The sequence below is a fragment of the Phyllobates terribilis genome, unplaced genomic scaffold (assembly GCF_046119375.1).
Source record: "Phyllobates terribilis strain yellow unplaced genomic scaffold, ASM4611937v1 Scaffold_4__5_contigs__length_816908805, whole genome shotgun sequence".
Lineage (NCBI taxonomy): Eukaryota > Metazoa > Chordata > Amphibia > Anura > Dendrobatidae > Phyllobates > Phyllobates terribilis.
The window spans coordinates 357,135,317-357,160,637 of NW_027362764.1; the positions used below are offsets into that span (position 1 = coordinate 357,135,317).

At 44.0% G+C, this 25,321-nt stretch overlaps 1 protein-coding gene across 11 annotated transcripts in view; it reads right to left on the bottom strand.

Moving 5' to 3' along the window:
- The window catches only part of CTNND2 (catenin delta 2), a 2,090,389-nt gene that overhangs the window by 835,017 nt on the left and 1,230,051 nt on the right, over positions 1-25,321 (bottom strand). The window lies entirely within an intron of this gene.

Here is a 25,321-nt window from a genome sequence, read left to right on the forward strand (position 1 = left end):
TTGATTGGTAATATGCTAAACAGTCAGCCCGCATATCACATTATTAAAAGTACTGCATGTTCTCTTACCCCTGAAAAATCATTTTAAAAACAGCTACTAGGTTTTACCAATCTATCTAATCTGCTGTTCACTGCCCGTTCAAGTGCAATTCATCATTTAACCTTTAGCCACCTCATGTGGGGTTGATGTTACAACATGCTGTTACCGCAGTGTAGAGACCAAGGCTAGTGCCTTTTATGTTCCATATTTAACTCCAACAGCCTCCAAGTCCCCAAATTAATATTCTACTGAGAGATGGGGTTAGAAAGAAGAAGGAAAAATGTCTGCTTTTTTAAATAAATGTTTCTATTTTTTTTATACTGAAGCTATATGATTGACACTATACTTTGATCTGCACTCCTACTATCTGTCTAAAGCTATTTTCAATCCAAGCTGAATCCTACCTGCTCTAAAATGAGTGGCCCAGGAGAGGTAAGTTTAAGTTTGATAGTGTAGGTTCTCATTTACAGGGTATGTCTTGTCATGGCAGATGAGCACACAAAAATTGTCCAACTTGTGAGCTAAGTACCTCAGTTCTATAAGTATAGTTTATATACCGTGGTTTGCGAAAGTATTCACTTCCTTGGCATTTTTCGTGTTTTGCTACCTCACAACCTGGAATTTCAATGGTATTTTTCAGGGTTTACATCAGTTGATGAAAAGAACATACCTACTGTGAACATTTGGTTTTCTTCTTATTGTGAAGCAAACAACAAATAGGATTAAATAACTGAAAACTTCAGTGTGCATAACTATGTTCCCCCCTAAAGTCAGTACTTTCTATAGCCTCTTTTTGTGGCAATTACAGCTGCAAGTCACTTTGGAAAAGTTTCTATGAGCTTTCCACATATTGCAAATGGGATTTTTGCCCATTCCTAAAGGCAAAACTGCTCCAGCTCCTTCAAGTTAGATAGTTTGCTCTGGTGAACAGCAATCTTCAAGTCTGACCACAGATTCTCAATTGGATTTAGGTCTAGGCTTTGACTATGCCACTCCAAAACATTTACACGTTTCACCTGAAAACAATCGAATGTTGTTTTAGCAGTATGCTTTGGGTCTTTGTCTTGCTGGAAGGTGAGCCTCCATCCCAGTCTCAAATCCCTGACAGACTGAAACAGGTTTTGATCAAGAATATCACTGTATTTCACACCATCCATCTTCCTCTTGACTGGGACCATTTTCCCTGTCCCTGCTCCCGAAAAACATCCCACATCATGATGCTGCCACCACCATGTTTCACTGTGGGGATGGTATTCTTGGGGTGATGAGCTATGTTGGTTTGGCACCAGACATAGTGTTTACCTTGGTGGCTAAAAAGTAAAATTTTAGCCTCATGTGACCACATCACCTTCCTTCATACATTTAGGAAGTCTCCCACATGTCTTTTGCCAAACTCAAAACAAGCCTTACAATTTTTGTGTGTAAGCAAAGGTTTTTTTCTGCCCACTCTTCCATAAAAGCCACCGCTATGGAGTGTACGGCTTATTTGTCGTATGGATAGATACTCCAGTCTCTGCTTGGGAACTATGAAGCTTCTTCAGGGTTACCTTTTGTCTCTGTGCTGCCCCTCTGATTAATGCCCTCCTTTCCTATGGCTGAGAATTTTGGTGAGTGGTCCTCTTTTAGCAGGTTTGTTGTGGTACCATGTTCTTTCCATTTGATGGTGCTGCGGCTCAATCATCAGAGATTTGGATATTTTTTTTTTACAACTCAACCCTGTCTTGTACTTCTCAACAACTTTGTCCCCAACTTGCTTGGGGATCTCCTTGGTCTTCAAGGAGTTGTTTGGTAGTAGTGCCTCTTGCTTATTCGTATTTCAGTGTATGTGTATACTGACAGACCATGTGACACTTAGATTGCATGTGACTTATCAAGATAATTGCTTGCACCAGAAATTTTTAGGTTCATAGCAAAAGAGCTGAATTCATATGCACAAGTCAATTTTTAGCTATTTGATCCCATAAAGGTAATGTATGCCTATATTTTTCTCACTTCACTTCACCAACTTAGACTATTTAGTACTGATGCATCACACACTAATCGTATTACAAAAATATTAAATACGGGGTGACGGGGTGTAATGTAACAAAATAGATAAAAAGCCAAGGGGGTGGATACTTTTGCAAGCTACTGTAGCAGTAATGCAGTTCACAAATTAATTGTTCACAAATACCACAGCACACTCAGTGTGATGTTGCACGTGTTTGTATACTCTGTTATAGTTCTACAAACCCATTCCCAACAAAGACAGTTTCGACATTTATAACAAACTTTTTTTTTTCACATTCCAGAAGCCATATCGTTACTATTTTTCTACAACATAGCTGTATGAGAGCTTGTTTTTTGGGAAAGACATATTTTTTTGTCAGTGGCATCATTTTGGGTTACATATAACATCAATAAACTTTCCTTAACCCCTTAACCCCCGAGGGTGGTTTGCACGTTAATGACCAGGCCAATTTTTACAATTCTGACCACTGTCACTTTATGAGGTAATTACTCTGGAACGCTTCAACGGATCCCCCTGATTCTGAGATTTTTTTTTTTCGTGACATATTGTACTTCATGATTGTGGTAACATTTCTTCAATATCACTTTCGTTTATTTGTGAAAAAAATAGAAATTTGGCGAACATTTTGAAAATTTTGCAATTTTCAAAATTTGAATTTTTATGCCCTTAAATCAGAGAGATATGTCACACAAAATAGTTAATAAATAACATTTCCCACATGTCTACTTTACATCAGCACGATTTTGGAACCAAAATTTTTTTTTGTTAGGGAGCTATAAGGGTTAAAAGTTGACCAGCGATTTCTCATTTTTCAAACAAAATTTACAAAACCGTTTTTTTAGGGACCACATGACATTTGAAGTCACTTTGAGAGGTCTTTATGACAGAAAATACCCAAAAGTGACACCATTCTAAAAACTGCACCCCTCAAGGTGCTCAAAACCACATTCAAGAACTTTATTAACTCTTCAGGTGCTTCACAGGAATTTTTGGAATGTGGAAGAAAAAAATGAACATTTAACATTTTTCACAAAAATGTTACTTTAGACCCAATTTTTTTTATTTTCACAGGGGTAACAAGAAAAAATGGACCACAAAATTTGTTGTGCAATTTCCCCTGGCCACGCTGATACCCAATATGTGGGGAAAAAACACTGTTTGGGCGCACGGCAGGGCTCGGAAGGGAAGGAGCGCCATTTGACTTTTTGAATGTAAAATTTGCTTCAATAATTAGCGGACGCCATGTTGCGTTTGGAGAGCCCCTGTGTGCCCAAACATTGGAGCTCCCCCACAAGTAACCCCATTTTGGAAACTAGACCCCCCAAAGGCACCTATCTAGATGCATAGTGAGCACTTGGAACCCCCAGGTGCTTCACAAATTGATTTGTAAAAATGAAAGTGTGTTTTTTTTTTCACTTTTTCATTTTTACGAATCAATTTGTGAAGCACCTAGGGGTTCCAAGTGTTCACTATGCATCTAGATAGGTGCCTTGGGGGGTCTAGTTTCCAAAATGGGGTCACTTGTGGGGGAGCTCCAATGTTTGGGCACACAGGGACTCTCCAAATGCAACATGGTATCTGCTAACAAATTGATTGGAAAATCGGCTCAAATTGTTAGCGGACACCATGTTGCGTTTGGAGAGCCCCTGTGTGCCCAAACATTGGAGCTCCCCCACAAGTGACCCCATTTTGGAAACTAGACCCCCCAAGGCACCTATCTAGATGCATAGTGAGCACTTGAACCCCCAGGTGCTTCACAAATTGATTCGTAAAAATGAAAAAGTGAAAAAAAAAACACTTTTTCATTTTTATGAATCAATTTGTGAAGCACCAGGGGGTTCCAAGTGCTCACTATGCATCTAGATAGGTGCCTTGGGGGGTCTAGTTTCCAAAATGGGGTCACTTGTGGGGGAGCTCCAATGTTTGGGCACACAGGGACTCTCCAAATGCAACATGGTATCCGCTAACAAATTGAATGGAAAATCGGCTCAAATTGTTAGCGGACACCATGTTGCGTTTGGAGAGCCCCTGTGTGCCCAAACATTGGAGCTCCCCCACAAGTGACCCCATTTTGGAAACTAGACCCCCCAAGGCACCTATCTAGATGCATAGTGAGCACTTGAACCCCCAGGTGCTTCACAAATTGATTCGTAAAAATGAAAAAGTGAAAAAAAAAACACTTTTTCATTTTTATGAATCAATTTGTGAAGCACCAGGGGGTTCCAAGTGCTCACTATGCATCTAGATAGGTGCCTTGGGGGGTCTAGTTTCCAAAATGGGGTCACTTGTGGGGGAGCTCCAATGTTTGGGCACACAGGGACTCTCCAAATGCAACATGGTATCCGCTAACAAATTGAATGGAAAATCGGCTCAAATTGTTAGCGGACACCATGTTGCGTTTGGAGAGACCCTGTGTGCCCAAACATTGGAGCTCCCCCACAAGTGACCCCATTTTGGAAACTAGACCCCCCAAGGCACCTATCTAGATGCATAGTGAGCACTTGAACCCCCAGGTGCTTCACAAATTGATTTGTAAAAATGAAAAAGTGAAAAAAAAAACACTTTTTCATTTTTATGAATCAATTTGTGAAGCACCAGGGGGTTCCAAGTGCTCACTATGCATCTAGATAGGTGCCTTGGGGGGTCTAGTTTCCAAAATGGGGTCACTTGTGGGGGAGCTCCAATGTTTGGGCACACAGGGACTCTCCAAATGCAACATGGTATCCGCTAACAAATTGAATGGAAAATCGGCTCAAATTGTTAGCGGACACCATGTTGCGTTTGGAGAGCCCCTGTGTGCCCAAACATTGGAGCTCCCCCACAAGTGACCCCATTTTGGAAACTAGACCCCCCAAGGCACCTATCTAGATGCATAGTGAGCACTTGAACCCCCAGGTGCTTCACAAATTGATTCGTAAAAATGAAAAAGTGAAAAAAAAAACACTTTTTCATTTTTATGAATCAATTTGTGAAGCACCAGGGGGTTCCAAGTGCTCACTATGCATCTAGATAGGTGCCTTGGGGGGTCTAGTTTCCAAAATGGGGTCACTTGTGGGGGAGCTCCAATGTTTGGGCACACAGGGACTCTTCAAATGCAACATGGTATCCGCTAACAAATTGAATGGAAAATCGGCTCAAATTGTTAGCGGACACCATGTTGCGTTTGGAGAGCCCCTGTGTGCCCAAACATTGGAGCTCCCCCACAAGTGACCCCATTTTGGAAACTAGACCCCCCAAGGCACCTATCTAGATGCATAGTGAGCACTTGGAACCCCCAGGTGCTTCACAAATTGATTCGTAAAAATGAAAAAGTGAAAAGAAACCACTTTTTCATTTTTACGAATCAATTTGTGAAGCACCTGGGGGTTCCAAGTGCTCACTATGCATCTAGATAGGTGCCTTGGGGGGTCTAGTTTCCAAAATGGGGTCACTTGTGGGGGAGCTCCAATGTTTGGGCACACAGGGACTCTCCAAATGCAACATGGTATCCGCTAACAAATTGTCGGCTCAAATTGTTAGCGGACACCATGTTGCGTTTGGAGAGCCCCTGTGTGCCCAAACATTGGAGCTCCCCCACAAGTGACCCCATTTTGGAAACTAGACCCCCAAAGGCACCTATCTAGATGCATAGTGAGCACTTGGAACCCCTAGGTGCTTCACAAATTGATTCGTAAAAATGAAAAAGTGTTTTTTTTTTCATTTTTACAAATCAATTTGTGAAGCACCTAGGGGTTCCAAGTGCTCATTATGCATCTAGATAGGTGCCTTGGGGGTCTAATTTCCAAAATGGGGTCACTTGTGGGGGAGCTTTAATGTTTGGGCACACAGGGACTCTCCAAATGCAACATGTTATCTGCTAACAAATTGAATGGAAAATCGGCTCAAATTGTTAGCGGACACCATGTTGCGTTTGGAGAGCCCCTGTGTGCCCAAACACTGGAGCTCCCCCACAAGTGACCCCATTTTGGAAACTAGACCCCCCCAAGGCACCTATCTAGATGCATAGTGAGCACTTGGAACCCCCAGGTGCTTCACAAATTGATTTGTAAAAATGAAAAAGTGAAAAAAAAAACACTTTTTCATTTTTACGAATCAATTTGTGAAGCACCTGGGGGTTCCAAGTGCTCACTATGCATCTAGATAGGTGCCTTGGGGGGTCTAGTTTCCAAAATGGGGTCACTTGTGGGGGAGCTCCAATGTTTGGGCACACAGGGACTCTCCAAATGCAACATGGTATCCGCTAACAAATTGAATGGAAAATCGGCTCAAATTGTTAGCGGACACCATGTTGCATTTGGAGAGCCCCTGTGCGCCCAAACATTGGAGCTCCCCCACAAGTGACCCCATTTTGGAAACTAGACTCCCCAAGGCACCTATCTAGATGCATAGTGAGCAATTGGAACCCCAAGGTGCTTCACAAATTGATTCGTAAAAATGAAAAAGTGAAAAAAAAAACACTTTTTCATTTTTACGAATCAATTTGTGAAGCACCTGGGGGTTCCAAGTGCTCACTATGCATCTAGATAGGTGCCTTGGGGGGTCTAGTTTCCAAAATGTGGTCACTTGTGGGGGAGCTCCAATGTTTGGGCACACAGGGACTCTCCAAATGCAACATGGTGTCCGCTAACAAATTGTCGGCTCAAATTGTTAGCGGACACCATGTTGCGTTTGGAGAGCCCCTGTGTGCCCAAACATTGGAGCTCCCCCACAAGTGACCCCATTTTGGAAACTAGACCCCCCAAAGGCACCTATCTAGATGCATAGTGAGCACTTGGAACCCCCAGGTGCTTCACAAATTGATTCGTAAAAATGAAAAAGTGAAAAAAAGAAACACTTTTTCATTTTTATGAATCAATTTGTGAAGCACCTGGGGGTTCCAAGTGCTCACTATGCATCTAGATAGGTGCCTTGGGGGGTCTAGTTTCCAAAATGGGATCACTTGTGGGGGAGCTCCAATGTTTGGGCACGCAGGGGCTCTCCAAACGCAACATGGCGTCCGCTAACAATTTGAGCCGATTTTCCATTCAATTTGTTAGCGGACACCATGTCGCGTTTGGAGAGCCCGTGATGTGCCTAAACAGTGGAGCTCCCCCACAAGTGACCCCATTTTGGAAACTATACCCCTCAAGGATTTTATTAAGTGTATAGTGAACATTTTGAACCCAGAGGTACGACACAGAATTTGATAACATTAGGTCATCATATTGAATAAGTTGTCATTAGTCTTGAGCGCAAGTGCTAGCTACTTGAGTTTGCATCGGGTACTCAGGTATGCACCATGTACAGCGTGTGCTCGAGTGACATGCTCGAGTCCCTGCTCCGCATGTTTCACGGTTATTAGACACCCAAAAAAAAACATGCGGGGATCGCTCGTGCATGGCAGGCAATCCCCGTAAAGTTTTTTTGGCCGCGAAGCATATGGGGCGGAGACTCGAGCATGTCACTCAAATACCCATGATACTCAATGCATACCAGAGCACCCGATGCAAACTCAAGAAGTGAGCACTTGCGCTCAACACTAGTCGCCATATGGTCATCTTTTTTTCTTACTTTTGAAAAAAATCCCAACCCCATCACAGCCCTAACCCTAGCCCTAACCCTAACCCTAACACAACCCTAACCGTAGCACAACCCTAACCCTAGCCCAACCCTAACCCGAGAGTTTATTTTTGATGCCGTTCCTTGTGCGGTATAAGTGATTAGACGACTTTATTCTTCGGGTCGGTGTGATTACAGCAATACCAGAATCATATGGGGTTTTTATGACTGACAGCTGTCACACACTAAAAGACGCATTTTTTGTAAAATCTAGTTTTTGCATCGCTATATTTTGAGAGCTATAATTTTTCCAGATTTTGGCAGACAGTCATGTGATGGCTCGTTTTTTGCGGGATGAGTTGACGTTGTTATTGGTGCCATTTTCAGGCATGTGACATTTTTTTATCGCTTTCTATTCCGATTTTTGGGAGGCAGAATAAAAAAAAAAAAACAATTCAGGAATTGTTTTTTTTGTTTTTTTTTATTCTGTTCCGCGTGTGGTAAAATTGATAAGGTAGCTTTATTCTTCGGGTCAGTACGTTTACAGCGGTACCACATTTATATCGTTTTTCTATGTTTTGCACTTTTACATAATAAAAGCAATTTTATAGAAAAAAATATTTTTTAGCATAGCTTTATTCTGAGAGCTATAACTTTTTTATTTTTCGGCTCAAGGAGCTGTATGTTAGCTTGTTTTTTGCGGGACGAGATGATGTTTTCAGCGGTACCATTTTTATTTATAGTTGTCTTTTTGATCGCGTGTTATTCCATTTTTTGTTTGGCGGTATGGTGATAAAGCATTGTTTTTTGCTTCGTTTTTTTTTTTTTTTTTTTACCGTGTTCACTGAAGGGGTTAACTAGTGGGACAGTTTTATAGGTCAGGTTGTTCCAGACGCGGCGATACCAAATATGTGTACTTTTATTGTTTTTTTTGTTTTTTTTTATAATAATATTTATTGATGGGTACATTATATTTTTATTTTTGGTGGATTATTATTATTTTTTTTTTTTTTAAATATTTTTTTTTTTTTTTTTTTTTTTTTCACTTTCTGAAAGTTTATATATTTTATTACTTTGTCCCACTATGGGACTTTCACTTTTTTTTCTCTGATCGCCTGCATGGCACAGGAATGCAGCACCATCCCTGTGCCATGCAGGCTGTCAGCGCTGGACAGGGAGAAGATTGTTTGGAGATGTACTGTGCATGTCCAAACAATCTTCCTGCTGTCTGGTGACGCGGATGTTGTCATGACGACATCGGGTCGTCATGGCAACACCCGGGAAGCCGCGTCAGACAGCGCTGGAAGCCGGAAGAGGAGGTGAGTATCTGCGATCACCTCCCCTTGCCCCCGCAATGCTGCGATCGACTTCGATCGCAGCATCGTGGGGGTTAATGTGCTGGGAGCGGTGCAGGACCGCTCCCTGCACATAGTATCGGGTGTCAGCTGTGACAATCAGCTGACACCCGGCGGCGATCACGCCCGCACAGCCTGTGTGCGCGCGCGATCGCCATGACGTACTAATACGGGTCTGGCTCTTAAGTCCCAGGGCACAGACGCGTATTAGTACGTCAAATGTTGTTAAGGGGTTAAACTTATTGGGAAGAATGTTTATTTTTTTTTTTTTTTAACTCTTTGCTAGGGATGAGCGGACCCGTGGATGCTTGGGTTTGTCGGGTTCAGCTCAAATAGAGTTAAAACTTCAATTCAGTATACAAGCGTAACCTTGAACTTAATCCCAAATCCGAAGCCAATAGAAGTCAATGGTGACACAAACTTTGGTGCTTTAAAATGGCTGTAAAATGATTATTGTAAGGGCTAGGTGTTAGAACTCTCCTGTTAGGTTTTTTCTATCTTGCTGGTCACATGACCTTTTTTGCCTATTTAATCCTGCTCCGCCCTCCTGGCTTTGCTGGACTTCATTGTAATTTCTACTCTTAAGTTAGCCTGGTGCTTAGTTACCTTTCTCAGTCAGTTTAGCTAGGTCTTCGGACCTTTATGTTCTATATTTTGTGTTTGTCTTTTTCTGCTACAATTTCTGCTAGGAGGTGTCCAACTTTGTCCCAGTCCCTAGTTCTTGTAGGGATCCCTCCCTTGCATCTATAGGTCTGCGTACAGACTAGCCGAGGACTTTAGCGGGTCTGATCGCAGGATCAGGTTCCCCGTTACATCGTAGGGATTTAGCTTAGTTCTATTGTAGGGACAGATCTCCTTTCTTTCCTTAGTGCTTGTAGCAGATCATAACAGTAAGTCCAGCCCAAAAATATCTCTAAGGAAAGACTTCCAGTTTCCATCATGGTGTCGGTTCAGGATTTGGCTCAACGCCTGCAGGGACTCTCTCTGGAGGTGGCCGAGCTCCAACAACACGTGAGTAGCTGTTCTGGAGCACATTTTGTGGAGCCAAAGGTATGTTTGCCTGATTTATTTTTTGGTGATCAAGAAGAATTTTTTTTCCTTTAAAAATGCTTGTTTGTTGTATTTTCGTTTGAGACCCAGATCCTCTGGTGATGAATCACAGCGCATAGGGTTCATAATGTCACTTTTGCGCAAAGAACCTCAGGGATGGGCCTTTTCTCTCCAACCTAGTGATCCATGCTTTAGATCAGTGGATAGTTTTTTTTCTGCTTTGGGTTTGTTGTATGATGATCCTGATCGTGTCTCATCAGCTGAGACTGAATTAAGACGTTTGAGGCAGGGTTCAGGTAATGTGGAAAAATATTGTTATCACTTCCGTCGGTGGTCTGCCCCGGTGGGGTGGAACGATTCTGCTTTGAGAAGTTTGTTTCTTGCAGGGCTAGGTGAAAGGGTTAAAGATTTGCTGATTGCTTATCCCACACCTGGAAACTTGCAGGAGGCAATGCAATTAGCTATACGGGTGGACAGGAGACTGCGTGCAAGGGTTAATAAGAGTAAATCCTCTGCCATGTCAGCTCCTCGTCTTGAGAGGGTCTGTACTGACACTGGAGAGCCGATGGAGATTGGGGCGATGACACCCCGCTCTCAGGAAAAAGATCGCAGATCTTCTGAAGGTTTGTGCTTCTACTGTGGGAAATCTGACCATTTTATTAAGAACTGTGTGCTGCGTATGAACAAAGAAAAAAAAAGGTCAGTTATGCCCGTTTTGCCTGTTTAAATTCTAAGGGGGTATTTCTTTCTGCGACTACTGCTGCTCAGGAAGAATTAATTGAATTTCAGATATTTGTGGATTGTGGTTCTACTCTGAATGTGATTGATGGGGGATTCTTGGAAAAACTTAAATTAAAACCCAAACCTTTGTCATCCACTATTTCTGTGGTTTCTGTCGATGGCTCCCCCTTGAAGATTGTTACTCACAAGGTCTGTGAATTTCCCCTCACTATTAATGGTATTCACCAAGAAAATTTGGATTTGGTGGTATTAAATAATTTGCCTTCTCCAGTGATTTTGGGGTTACCCTGGTTGAAATTGCACAATCCTGTACTGGATTGGTCTACCAATGAAATTAAGTCCTGGAGCCCTAAGTGTTATGACAAGTGTTGTAACGGACGTATTGCTGCGGTGGAAAAAGGGGAATTACCTGTACCTATTCAGGATTTTTGGAGAGTTTTTTCTGAGGAGGAGTCACAAGTTTTGCCTCCCCATAGAGACTATGATTGTACCATTGAATTTGTCCCTGGAGCGACTCTTCCTAAAAGTCGTTTATTTAATCTTACTATTCCTGAGAGAAAGGCTTTGGAGGAATACATACAGACAAGCTTGGCCGCCGGTCACATTAGGCCTTCCAAGTCTCCTGTGGCTGTTGGATTTTTTTTTGTAAAAAAAAAAGGACGGCGGTTTACGTCCTTGTCTGGATTTTCGTGAGATTAATAAAATTACTGTACGCAATCCTTACCCACTGCCATTGATTCCTGACTTGTTTAACCAGTTAGTGGGGGCCAAGTGGTTCTCTAAAATTGATCTCCGGGGGGCATACAATTTGTTGCGCATGAAGGAGGGTGATGAATGGAAGACTTCTTTTAACACTCTTGTGGGTCATTTTGAGAACCTGGTTATGCCTTTTGGTCTTACCAATGCTCCAGCATTTTTTTCAGAATCTTATTAATGACATCCTTAGACCTTTGATCGGCAAAAATGTGGTTGTGTATTTGGATGACATTTTGATTTATTCACCGGATCTGGAGTCTCATTGGCGGAGCGTACGTGAGGTATTACAGTTATTAATTGACAATTCGCTTTTTGCTAAGCTGGAGAAATGTGAGTTCGCTGTACAGAGAATTAGTTTTTTGGGCTACATTATCTCCAGCGAGGGCTTTGAGAGGGACCCTGTGAATGTTCAGGCGGTTCAGGAATGGCCTAGGCCTATTGGTTTGAAATCGATACAGAGGTTTTTGGGTTTCGCCAATTATTACAGAAAATTCATTAAAAATGTTTCTATTATTGTCAAACCACTGACCGATCTCACCAGGAAAGGTGCTAATGCGGTTCAGTGGATTACTGAGGCCATTGAAGCTTTTGTGTTTCTAAAGGAGAGGTTCAGCTCTGCTCCCATCCTTATGCAGCCTGATGTGACTAAGCCGTTTTTGGTTGAGGTTGATGCTTCTTCGGTGGGGGTAGGTGCGGTGTTGTCTCAGAAAAACAAGGATGGAGTACATCCCTGTGCTTTTTTTTCAAAAAATTTTTCTGAGACTGAACTTAATTACGATATTGGTAATCGGGAATTGCTGGCTATTAAACTCGCATTTGAACACTGGCGTCATCTCTTGGAAGGTGCTCAATTTCTCATTCAGGTTTTCACTGATCATAAAAATCTGATCTATCTTGATGCTGCCAAGCGCTTGAATGCCCGTCAGGCTAGGTGGGCACTTTTTTTCTCACGGTTTAATTTTTCCGTTACTTACATCCCGGGTACCAAGAATGTTAAAGCTGATGCTTTGTTTCGCAGCTTTTCTCCCATGGTCGGTGCTGAGGAGGAAGGGAGCATTTTACAAGAAGGGGTTGTGATTGCTGCATTGGACTCCGTTTTGGAAGATGAGATTCTAAAAGCACAGGAGAATGCCCCATCTAACACTCCCCATGGGAGGTTGTTTGTGCCTAGGACCTTTAGGAGAGATTTGTTTGTTGAGTGTCATGAGTCTCGGTTGGCAGGTCATCCAGGAATTTCTGAGACCAAGAGACTTGTGGGTCACAGTTTTTGGTGGCCTGGATGGCAGAAGGAAGTCATTAAGTGGGTGCGTCAATGTACGGTGTGTGCTAGATCTAAGTCTTCTCATACGCCTGCAGCGGGGTTGCTTTGCCCTCTGGAGGTCCCTAGTGCACCTTGGACACATCTGGCTATGGACTTTATTACTGACCTTCCCTCATCTGAGGGTTTCACAGTCATCTGGGTGGTCGTGGACCGTTTTAGCAAGATGTGTCACTTGGTTCCTTTCATCAAACTGCCCTGCGCTAAGACACTCGCTAAGGCCTTTGTCAAGGAAATTGTCAGACTACATGGCATTCCTACTGACATTGTTTCGGATAGGGGACCTCAGTTCGTGGCTCGTTTTTGGCGTGCTTTTTGTGACAGGTTGGGAGTTCATTTGTCGTTTTCATCCGGATATCATCCTGAGTCTAATGGCCAGACAGAAAGGAAGAATCAGGATGTTGAGCAGTTCTTGCGTTGTTTTGTGGCAGACAATCAGGAGGGGTGGTCTGAGTTTCTGCCACTTGCTGAGTTTGCTCTTAACAACCATACATCCTCTTCTGCTGGTTGTTCGCCTTTTTTTTGTTGTTCTGGGAGACATCCGTCTTTTGGGTCATTCTCCAAATTGGTATCGGCTGTGCCTGAGGAGGAGAGTTTTTCCGGTGATTTGGAGAGAGTTTGGACGGATGTGCGTGGTAATCTTCAGGAGGCTAACAAAAAATCTAAGAGGTATTTTGATAGGAAATGGCAAGAGGTTTTGTTTGCTATTGGTGACATGGTTTGGTTGTCCTCTAAGAATCTGCGCTTGAGGATTCCTTCTAAAAAATTGGGTCCCAAGTTTGTAGGGCCCGTTAAGGTGCTTCAGGTAGTTAACCAATCTGCTGTTAGGTTGGAGGTTCCTACCTCCTGGAAGATTAATCCGGTGTTTCATGTTTCTCTGTTGAAAAGAGCTTATGTGTCGGATGGAGACGCCTCTGCCACTGTTCCTCTGGTGGTGGAGGACGGGGAATACGAAATTTCCCACATCCTAAATTCTAGACGGTATAGAGGGAGTTTGCAGTATCTCGTCACTTGGAAGGGTTTCGGACCCGAGGATAACTCATGGGTGAGGGCGGATGATGTTTCTGCTTCCAGACTTGTCAGAGCGTTTCACAAGAGGTTTCCTGATAAGCCTGGGCCTAGGGGATCCGGAGGATCCTCTTAGAAGAGGGGACTGTTAGAACTCTCCTGTTAGGTTTTTTCTATCTTGCTGGTCACATGACCTTTTTTGCCTATTTAATCCTGCTCCGCCCTCCTGGCTTTGCTGGACTTCATTGTAATTTCTACTCTTAAGTTAGCCTGGTGCTTAGTTACCTTTCTCAGTCAGTTTAGCTAGGTCTTTGGACCTTTATGTTCTATATTGTGTGTTTGTCTTTTTCTGCTACAATTTCTGCTAGGAGGTGTCCAACTTTGTCCCAGTCCCTAGTTCTTGTAGGGATCCCTCCCTTGCATCTATAGGTCTGCGTACAGAGTAGCCGAGGACTTTAGCGGGTCTGATCGCAGGATCAGGTTCCCCGTTACATCGTAGGGATTTAGCTTAGTTCTATTGTAGGGACAGATCTCCTTTCTTTCCTTAGTGCTTGTAGTAGATCATAACACTAGGGGGCTGCAAAAGGAAGCTAAATTGGGCTAAGAGCAGGGAAAGTGCCATGCAAACAAATTTGGATATGGAAATGACTTAAAATTGTAAATTCCAACAAAAAAAGGACAAATTTTGGGACGAATCTAAAAATCTTTTAACCCCTTTCTGACATACTACATAGTAATACATCCCTGTGCCCCGGGTCTTATGAACCAGGTACGTATTATTACAGCAAAGTGATTGAGCCCGCACAGAAGCTGTGCGGGCACGTTCGTCGCCAAGTGCCAGCTGATTCTGACAGCTGACACCTGGCATTCAGTGACAGGAGCGATACCTGCACCGCTTCTGGAACTTTAACCCCATAATTGCTGCGATTGCTGTGATTGCAACATTTAACAAGTGAGCAGAGGGAAAAAAGCCCCTCTGCTCTTGGATCTTGCCATTGCCTACAGACACACAGTCTGTGGAAACACACTGACATGTGCACAGACTCATTCATTTGAATGGGTCTGCGGGGGTATGTGTATCTGGTACGTGTGGAAACTGTCACCACATGTACCGAACACAGTGACGTATGAAAGAGGCCTAATTATAGTGAATGGATCCCTTGGGGGTTTCATCTGAATTACGTAGGAGCTGTGTATATTGAGTCTGCATACTATTCTAGGAAAATCTGTGCTCCAGGAGGCAGATAGCGCTCCGTTCCTCCCGAGTCTCGCCGTGTAGCTAAGTACTACTGTAGAGCCACATATGGGGTATCTCTACATTCAGCAAAAATTGCGTGACATTTTTACCCATTTCCCAGTGTGAAAATGTAAAATCTGGGGCTAAAATGAAACTTTGGTGTTAAAATGTAATTATTCTTTCTTCACAGCCAAAAATGGTGTAAAATTATGTGAGGCACATGTGGTGTCAAGATGCTCACTGCACTCCCAGATGAATTCATTGAGAGGTGTAGTTTGTAAAATGGGGTCTCCTATTGGGAGTTCTGCTGTTCTGGCACCTTACGGGCTATGCCAATATGACATGGCAGAACCCCATCAAACCAGCCCAGCAAAATATGAACTACAATATTGCACTTTTTCCCTTCTGAGCTTTGCACTGTGCATCAAAAGTAGTTTTCTCCAACATATGGGGTATCAACATACTCAGGAGAAATTGCACAACAACTTTTGGGGTCCAATTTCTCCTGTTAACCTTATGCAGTAGGCAGCGTTGACGTTATGCCTGTGTAGAAAATCACTCGGGATTAATAGGTTAGAAAGTAAAAAACCCAACTGAGCCTGCGGTTCTTGTACAGACTAGATATCCTGACACCGCAGTCCCTAGTGGTGCCTGTGTGTATAGAGATAGAGATAGCCCTGACCAAAGAACTATTAGATGGCAAATCGGACCTAAACTCCCTAAACGGCAGTAGAGTTGCTTCACGTTCCTCCTAAAAACCAGAGGGCAGAGCAGTGTGTGAATTAACTACAAGAGAAGTCTACTGAACAAAAGAAAGATGTCAGAGTGAATAAAATAAAAAACTAAATATCAAATAAAGACTAACGCAATTACTTTTAACAAATATACAGCCTACTTACTAAAGTTAAATAGAAGAGAGGTGCAAAGTATAGCAAAGAAACAACAAGATGAAAATCCTTAGCTCAAAGCTTACAGATTGGCTCCAAATATCAATACAATGTCAGAACATCTAAATAAATTCATCATAAGCAGGAAAGGCCTGCTGGAGACAGAATAGAAAGCTGCACCCAAAAGGTGATAGGTGGACAAAGGAAAACACCTGTGTTAAGCTAGATAGACTTCAGCCAGGAAACAGAACCCAAACACTCAGAAAAAATATGAGTCTCCTGTGGCTCGACAAAAGGAGAAGCCGACCACAAAACACAAGTTCAATGAATCAATCAGCACGTCCCCAAATGGTGATTGATGGGTCTAGTCTATTTAACTTCTGGATCTCCAAACTGGACAAATGGCCTGAGCTTGCCCTTTACACCTCTTGGAGGTGCTGCCTGCTCTATGGAAAGTGTCCAGTCGGAATGTGTGTTTAGCACAGCAGGAGGTGTGTTCAGACAGGGGCTGTTCCCGGCCAAAGTGGTCAAGCTCACATTCAATAAAATAAACCAGGCGTGGATCCCACAGGACTTGTCTGTACCTTTGGCTGAATATAGAAGTATACCAGCCGTACCCAGCTATTTCTAGATTCCACTGCAGTTTGTTTGTTCTATTTTCCATTCACAATGTTTTGGGGCCTATTCAAATAAAAAAAACAAGAAAAATGAAACAAGGGGGTTTGCAAAGTACACCCACCCAGGCTGTTTTGAAGAGTACCCCAACAGAGGATTATTTCAGAGTACTCCTACAAAGATGTGTGCAGAGTATACACACACACAGGTTTTTCTGACACGGTATTCCCACAGACACGGATACAGAGTATAACTGTTTTTTAGGCCCACAACTCGTACAGACACAAATGTAGAGTATAATTATTTTTTTGAACAGACTGCTTGCAAAAAAATGTTAAAGTAAAATTATTTTTTAAACATACTACTCGCAAAAAACACTGGAAAGTGCAATTATTTTTTACATACAGTACACTGCTCGCAAAAAAAAAGACTGCAGAGTATAGACACAGCGGTACAGTAAAATGATATGTTTGGCCTACAAATGCAAAAGAGAAAGCTGCTGTGGAAATTTATTTATTTGCCACACTACTAGAAAAAAACACGGCCGTCCAGAAAAATTATTTCTTTGGCCTATCAATGGCAATGAGATGGCTGATGCCAATTATTTATTTGCAACCCTATTAGAAAACACACAGTGGTCATGAAAAATTATTTCTTTGGCCTTTGAATGGCAACGAGATGGCTGATGCCAGTAATTTATTTCCAACACTACTAGAAAACACATCCAAATGTCCCTACGGGTGATATCATATGCTGGAGATGCCACGGCCCAAGCTATATAGCTGCCCGTTGTCCCCTGACTCCTGAAAAAAAATGGACTGCAGCCTGAGACGTCACTGTTCATATTATGCGTATCCGGCCTGCGGAGTGGACTGTCCACTGTCCACTGTCCACCCCCACTGTGGACTGGGGCTACAATCATGTCCCGTGAAGGTAAATGGTTGGCAGGTAAATGGACTGCTAGACTCCAGGAGTCTGGTTACCCTTGTGAGGACCACGCTTCCTCTCCAACTGATCCCAGGGAAGAAGGTTGGCGTATGCTGCATTCATTTTGATGCTAAAGACTACCCCATGGGTAAAGTGGATATTGAAACAGCCCACGGTACTGAGTCCCATGAGGTTGGCGTCGTCCAGGACTTGTTGCACCTCATTATCATAGGACGGGAGAAGACCTCCTTTGTGTTGTTGTCTCCACTCTGAGCCGGTGATCTGGATGCTATCCAGCCTGTGTGCCCTTAGGACTGGCTAACCAGAGACTTTGCCTAAAGGACTGTTTACTCGGTTTTGCCTGAACTAACGGCTGTTTGTTTTCCTTTTGCTTTTGGCCAGTTTATGAAGAAATAGATCTACAGACATTTAAATGAAAACGCTTCCTGTTTGCCTTCTGATGCACCCATGTAACATACCTGGCGGCGTCCTTGCATGGTGGTCCATCTCCCACTGTGCAAGAGCGCGCACTTGGTCTCCAGTCCAGAATGTCTCTCTGGCTTCCCTCCATGCTGTCTGTTTGTGTCTGTTTCTGCTGCTTAAGGGCGGCGCCCGATCACTTCCTGCTTTTTGTACCTGCTGTGGGTCACACCCCTTGTGCGTCCTCAGCCTATTGCTGTCTGTCACCTGGTATATAGCTCAGCTGCTCCCATCTATCCCTGCCTGAGCATAGTGTTTCATTCAGTGTGTGCTGCACTCTGAAGGTGCCAGGTCCCGTTCTTTGTCTCCTGCCTTGCGGTATCAGTTCCCGTGTCTGAACTGAGTCCTGTCTTTGTCTCCTGCCTTGCGGTATCGGTTCCCGTGTCTGAACTGAGTCCTGTCTGTGTACTCTTGCCTGCTGCCTCTCCTGGAGGCTGTATTTCCAGGCCTGTCTGAACACGCTCCTAGCCTGTTCCTCCCGCCTTCTAGGGGCCGATTACCTAGACCCGCTCCTGTATCTTGTTTGTCCTGTCTGAACACGCTCCTTGCCTGTTCGTCCCGCCTCTCTGGGGGCCGTATTCCCAGACCCGCTCCTGTATCCCGCTGCAGTGTCGGTCTCCTCCGTACACTCAGTTCCAGTCTGAACTCTCTCCTATCCTTTACCTGTTTTGCCTCTATGTCCGTTCCCTTCCTTTTTCTGCAGAGTCTGAACTCGTACCTAACTCCTGCTTGTTGTCTCTGTACTCCCGTTTGTGAGTTTGTGGTCCACTCGCTACTTCACTGCAAGTACCCTGTGGGTATCTGGCTCTGCCTTTCTCTTCCTGTCTGTTCCGTGTGAACAGAGCCCTGTCCCCCCTGCTCTGCCTTGCTTGCCACTCCGGCGGTTCTAGCCTGCTCTGACTCCTTTGCTCACCGCTCCGGCGGTTCTAGCCTGCTCTGACTCCTTTGCTCACCGCTCCGGCGGTTCTAGCCTGCTCTGACTCCTTTGCTCACCGCTCCGGCGGTTCTAGCCTGCTCTGACTCCTTTGCTCACCGCTCCGGCGGTTCTAGCCTGCTCTGACTCCTTTGCTCACCGCTCCGGCGGTTCTAGCCTGCTTTGACTCCTTTGCTCACCGCTCCGGCGGTTCTAGCCTGCTCTGACTCCTTTGCTCACCGCTCCGGCGGTTCTAGCCTGCTCTGACTCCTTTGCTCACCGCTCCGGCGGTTCTAGCCTGCTCTGACTCCTTTGCTCGCCGCTCCGGCAGTCTTGCTCCGCTCTGACCCTTTTGCTCACTGCTCCGGCAGTCTTGCTCCACTCTTGCTCACCGCTCCAGGCGGTCTTGTCCTGCTTTACTCTTGCTCACTGCTCCGGCAGTCTCGCTCAGCTCTGACCCTTTGCTCACCGCTCCTGGCGGCCTTGTCCTGCTCTACTCTTGCTCACCGCTCCAGGCGGTCTTGTCCTGCCCTGTTCTCGCTCACCTCTCTGGGCGGCCTCACTCTGCTGTGTTTGTCCGCCACATCTGTGGTTCTGTTCCAGAGTCCCAGTGTGTACTGGGTCCTATCCCGCCAGTGTCCCTACCTGCTAGTGCCTCCCTGTCTGCACTCTAGCTGTGCTTGCCTGTACCCCTCTGCCTGTATTGTTCCTGAGTCCCAGTGTGTACTGGGTCCTATCCCGCCAGTTTTCCTACCTGCTAGTGCCTCCCTGTCTGCACTCTAGCTGTACTCGCCTGTATCCACCCGTCTGCATACCTGCCGTGTTCGCTTATATCCACCAGTCTGTGCCAGCCTAACCTGCCTGTTCCAGTAATCCCTGTGTGGGTCAACCCCCGTGTCCGGAGTTTGACCTGGAGTAGCACCTGGTCCCTCTGCCCGGTTTCTCCCTGGTGCACTGGCGTCGTATGCCGTCGTGCCACCTTGGTCGGATCGGCCAGATACTTAGTCACGCCCCTCCAGGCACTCTCCGGTTCATGGTCCAGTGGAACCACTACTCCCGCACACGCCAGTCAGTCCGGGCGTGTGCATAACAACCCAAGTGAACAGAAACCCCACAGGGGGTATAATTTGGCATCAGGGGGTATGAAATGGCCTAGGCCAATTCATACCCCAGAGTATAAATTGGCCTAGGCCATAATATACCCAGAGTATAATGAAGCCTAGGCCACTTTAACCCCGGGTATATTATGGCCTGTTACACTGGTATCATCAGTGTTTTGGATCAGTGTGCTATCAGTGTTTTTCTGGTATGGCAAAAGAAAAATTTTTTACAAAGCTTTTCCTATACTTTGCAATTTTAAATACGTACAGCACATGGATGGTACACAGATGCTATCCATGTGCTCTGTGTGTTTTACACAGACCCATAGACTTGTATTGGCCCTTCTCATCTGTGCTGCCAGTAAAAAACTGGATATTTCTCCATGTGGCTTACACTCGGCATAGGTTATAAGCAGCATAGGTTATAATGGATACGTAAGGCATGCGTGAAAAATACTGATGCAACAAGTACTGCAAACACAACTATGTGAAGGAGGACTTAGACTGTGTATGAGGAACTATTTTTTCTACAAAGCTTGAGAGGAAGACAGGAGATGAGGAGTTAGCAGAAGCTGACTGCAAAGTTCTCTTGAGAAATTCTGTTTATTTCTGGTCACGTAGGACATGCTGGAACCCGCCAACAAGAAGAGTCCAAAATTACAAGGAAGTGAGTAAAGGGGCAATAACACTACAGAGTGGCATTTTTCTGCATTGATGTTGTTATGCATGAGATTCAAAATTATTTTCACCACACAGATCTTAGAGCAGCCGAATGGCGCTGGTGAAGGAGAAAAGTGTATTTAAATTTGCATTTAATGTAGAGGTCTGGGGGCATTTAATGGTGGGTTTTCATATTATGATTATGCAATTGGTATGCATGTGCATTATTCAACTTATAATTAAAGATTTTTGGGCCTCATACACATGTCGCATGTAGATTCCACATGCATGAATCCACATGTCACTTGCAAGAGACACAAATATCTTTTAACCCAGTACAAAGCATTATTCTAGAACAGAATAAGCTCCATTCTATTCTGGCATCAAACATTGGACTGGGGGAAAATATATTTTGAACATTAAGTATGTTTAAATGCATACTTACCATGGACCTCAGGCATTATTGAAGGAACATCACTATGTGCTGTTCAGGCAGCGCAGAAACAAATCCTCTCTGTGTGCTGCAGCAGCGATGCTGGAAGCAGTTACGTACACTGTCAATGTCACTACTGTCACCAGACAAGAGCATACATACAAAGGGACACCTCAGCAGTCAGGCATGCATAACATGCAAGATACTGTAAGCAACTGACTTCAATGTGTACATACTTAAACATTCACTATGCATCAGCACACTGCAACTAATGAATTCATGAACTCTGATATTGCTGTAAACATTTAGAAGCAAGGTACTTAGTTGGCGATCTTTGATAAAAGAGTGTTTTTGCCACCCTCCAGGGCTCAGCACCTTTCTCCACAAATAATTGCCACACAAGGTTTTAATTGCGAGCTATGCCTGGATTTCTTGCCCTCCCAATTCAGATGAGGCCTGGTTTGGCACATGGAGAGGAAGGCCATAAGTGATAAGTAGTGATGAGCGAGCACCGTAATATTCGTAATCGCTATACTCGTAATGAGTACTTTGTAATAATTGCGTATTCGTTCCGAATAGCAAGTATACTGTAATGTAAGTCAGTGGGAAATGCGAGTAATTTTCTGCTGGACCCTACAAAGGGGTCTGGGGGCCTGAGGAAAAGGCTGAAATGGATGGGAAAGTGATGAAACAGAATGGGAAGAGCCTGGAGAATACAGTATGCCTGCATGCATTTCTGACTCACATATGGTTTCTGGGAATAAGTTTGTTGCAGTATTACGCCACTTTTACAGAAACACAAGGACAACTACCAAACCTAACCTAAATTGCATTTAACAGGCCAAAAAGTTTTAGAAACAGTTTTTCCTGCACAATTACTTGTATATAAGACTAAATAAACCAGAGAAACCAAAAAAATATCCCTTTTAGCGTTTGTTCACACATACTGTTGTGACTTTTTTTCGCCTTTTACAATTGGGAGGGCCCTGACTTATACATTTTGTAGGTCCCTCTGTCATACATCATTTTTAGTTCGCTATTCCGCAGCACTTTACAAGCACAGCTAGAACGCACCAGTAGGTATGTTGATCTTTGATCTGAGAGGCTTCAGGTGGCTCTGTAACATGTGTTTTGGAGGGAGGGACAGCTGTTACTTAGACATTTGTGCGGTCCCTCCATCATTGACACTCAGATACTGGAATACATATTCCATAGCAGTGAACAATGTGCCCATTGTAGCGTTGGGCTTGACCCTCCTCCTCCACCACCATGTAATACTGTGGCCCTAAATTCAAATGTTCAGAGGCCATGCAGTAGGCTGAAAGCTGAGTTTTGTGAGAGCCCTCGTGTGGCCCTGTAACATACATTTTGAAGTGCCCTCGTCTAGAAATTTTGGAGTTGCCTCTTGGGTACATTAGAGAGTGCCTCACTTATTCATATTGTTGGGCCCTCACTCTACAATTTAACTCATTTAAGGGCAGAGACTACAGAGAGAAAGGCCAAGAGATATGGAGAACTAGAAGGTAGCAGTGAGTGCAGCCTGCGATCCTCAGGATTGGCTTAACTCTGTGAACCGGAAAAATAAAGCTGCACTAGTCAACTGGATGATGAGCTCAAATATATCACTTGTGTAAGTCAATGGACAAAGGATATACAGTGGGTATGGAAAGTATTCAGACCTCTTTAAATTTTTCACTGTTTGTTTCATTGCTGCCATTTGGTAAATTCTAAAAAGTTCATTTCTCATTAAAGTACACTCTGCACCCCATCTTGAATGAAAAACAGAAAGGTAGAAATTTTTGCAAATTTATTAAAAAATAAAAACTGAAATATCACATGGTCATAAGTATTCAGACACTTTGCTCAGTATTGAGTAGAAGCACCCTTTTGAGCTAGTACAGCCATGAGTCTTCTTAGGAATGATGCAACAAGTTTTTCACACCTGGATTTGGGGATCCTCTGCCATTCTTCCTTGCACATCCTCTCCAGTTCCGTCAGGTTGGATTGTGGACAGCCATTTTCAAGTCTCTCCAGAGATGCTCAATTGGGTTTAGGTCAGGGCTCTGGTTGGGCCAGTCAAGAATGGTCACAGAGTTGTTCTGAATCCACTCCTTTGTTATTTTATCTGTGTGCTTAGGGTCATTGTCTTGTTGGAAGGCGAACCTTCGGCCAGAGCACTCTGAAAGAGGTTTTCATCCATGATATCTCTGTACTTGGCCACATTCATGTTTCCTTCAATTGCAACCAGTCGTCCTGTCCCTGCAGCTGAAAAACACCCCCATAGCATGATGCTGCCACCACCATGTTTCACCGTTGGGATTGTATTGGGCAGGTGATGAGTAGTGCCTGGTTTTCTCTACACATACCGCTTAGAATTACCACCAAAAAGTGTTATCTTCGTCTCATTAGACCAGAGAATTGTATTTCTCATAGTATGGGAGTCATTCATGTGTTTTTGAGCAAACTATGAGGGCTTTCATATGTCTTGCACTGAGGAGAGGCTTCCTTCGGGCCACTCTGCCATAACGTTCCAACTGGTGGAGGGCAGCAGCGATAGTTGACTTTGTGGAACTTTCTCACATCTCCCTACTGCATCTCTGGAGCTCAGCCACAGTGATCTTGGGGTTCTTCTTTACCTCTCTCACCAAGGCTTTTCTCCCAGGATTGCTCAGTTTGGCAGGACAGCCAGGTCTAGGAAGACTTCTGGTGATCCCAAACTTCTTCCATTTACGGATTATGGAGGCCACTGTGCTCTTAGGAACCTTGAGTACAGCAGAAATTCTTTTGTAACCTTGGCCAGATCTGTGCCTTGCCACAATTCTGTCTCTGAACTCCTTGGGCAGTTCCTTTGAGGTCATGATTCTAATTTCGTATGACAGGCACTGTGAGCTGTGAGGTCTTATATAGACAGATGTGTGCCTTTCTAAATCAAGTTCTATCAGTTTAATTAAACACAGCTGGACTTCAATGAAGGAGTAGAACCATCTCAAGGAGGATCACAAGGAAATGGACAGCATGTGACTTAAATATCAGTGTCTGAGCAAAGGGTCTCAATACTTTCCGTACCCACAATATGGTGCCCCCCCTCCAGGATGGGTTTTAGAAGCTTCTTGTAAAGGGAAGTGTCCCAGGTTGTACATGTATATATGTATCTGCATGCTGGCCATGCTTGCAGATAAGTATACATGTACAGTACAGACCAAAAGTTTGGACACACCTTCTCATTTAAAGATTTTTCTGTATTTTCATGACTTTGAAAATTGTACATTCACACTGAAGGCATCAAAACTATGAATTAACACATGTGGAAATATATACTTAACAAAAAAGTGTGAAACAACTGAAAATATGTCTTATATTCTTGGTTCTTCAAAGTAGCCACCTTTTGCTTTGATGACTGCTTTGCACACTCTTGGCATTCTCTTGATGAGCTTCAAGAGGTAGTCACCGGAAATGGTTTTCACTTCACAGGTGTGCCCTGTAAGGTTTAATAAGTGGGATTTCTTGCCTTATAAATGGGGTTGGGACCATCAGTTGTGTTGTGCAGAAGTCAGGTGGATACACAGCTGATAGTCCTACTGAATAGACTGTTAGAATTTGTATTATGGCAAGAAAAAAGCAGCTAAGTAAAGAAAAACGAGTGGCCATCATTACTTTAAGAAATGAAGGTCAGTCAGTCCGAAAAATTGGGCAAACTTTGAAAGTGTCCCCAAGTGCAGTTGCAAAATCCATCAAGCGCTGCAAAGAAACTGGCTCACATGAGGACCGCCCCAGGAAAGGAAGACCAAGAGTCACCTCTGCTTCTGAGGATAAGTTTATCCGAGTTACCAGCCTCAGAAATCGCAGGTTAACAGCAGCTCAGATTAGAGACCAGGTCAATGCCACACAGAGTTCTAGCAGCAGACACATCTCTACAACAACTGTTAAGAGGAGACTTTGTGCAGCAGGCCTTCATGGTAAAATAGCTGCTAGGAAACCACTGCTAAGGACAGGCAACAAGCAGAAGAGACTTGTTTGGGCTAAAGAACACAAGGAATGGACATTAGACTAGTGGAAATCTGTGCTTTGGTCTGATGAGTCCAAATTTGAGATCTTTGGTTCCAACCACCGTGTCTTTGTGCGACGGAGAAAAGGTGAATGGATGGACTCTACATGCCTGGTTCCCACCGTGAAGCATGGAGGAGGAGGTGTGATGGTGTGGGGGTGCTTTGCTGGTGACATTGTTGGGGATTTATTCAAAATTGAAGGCATAC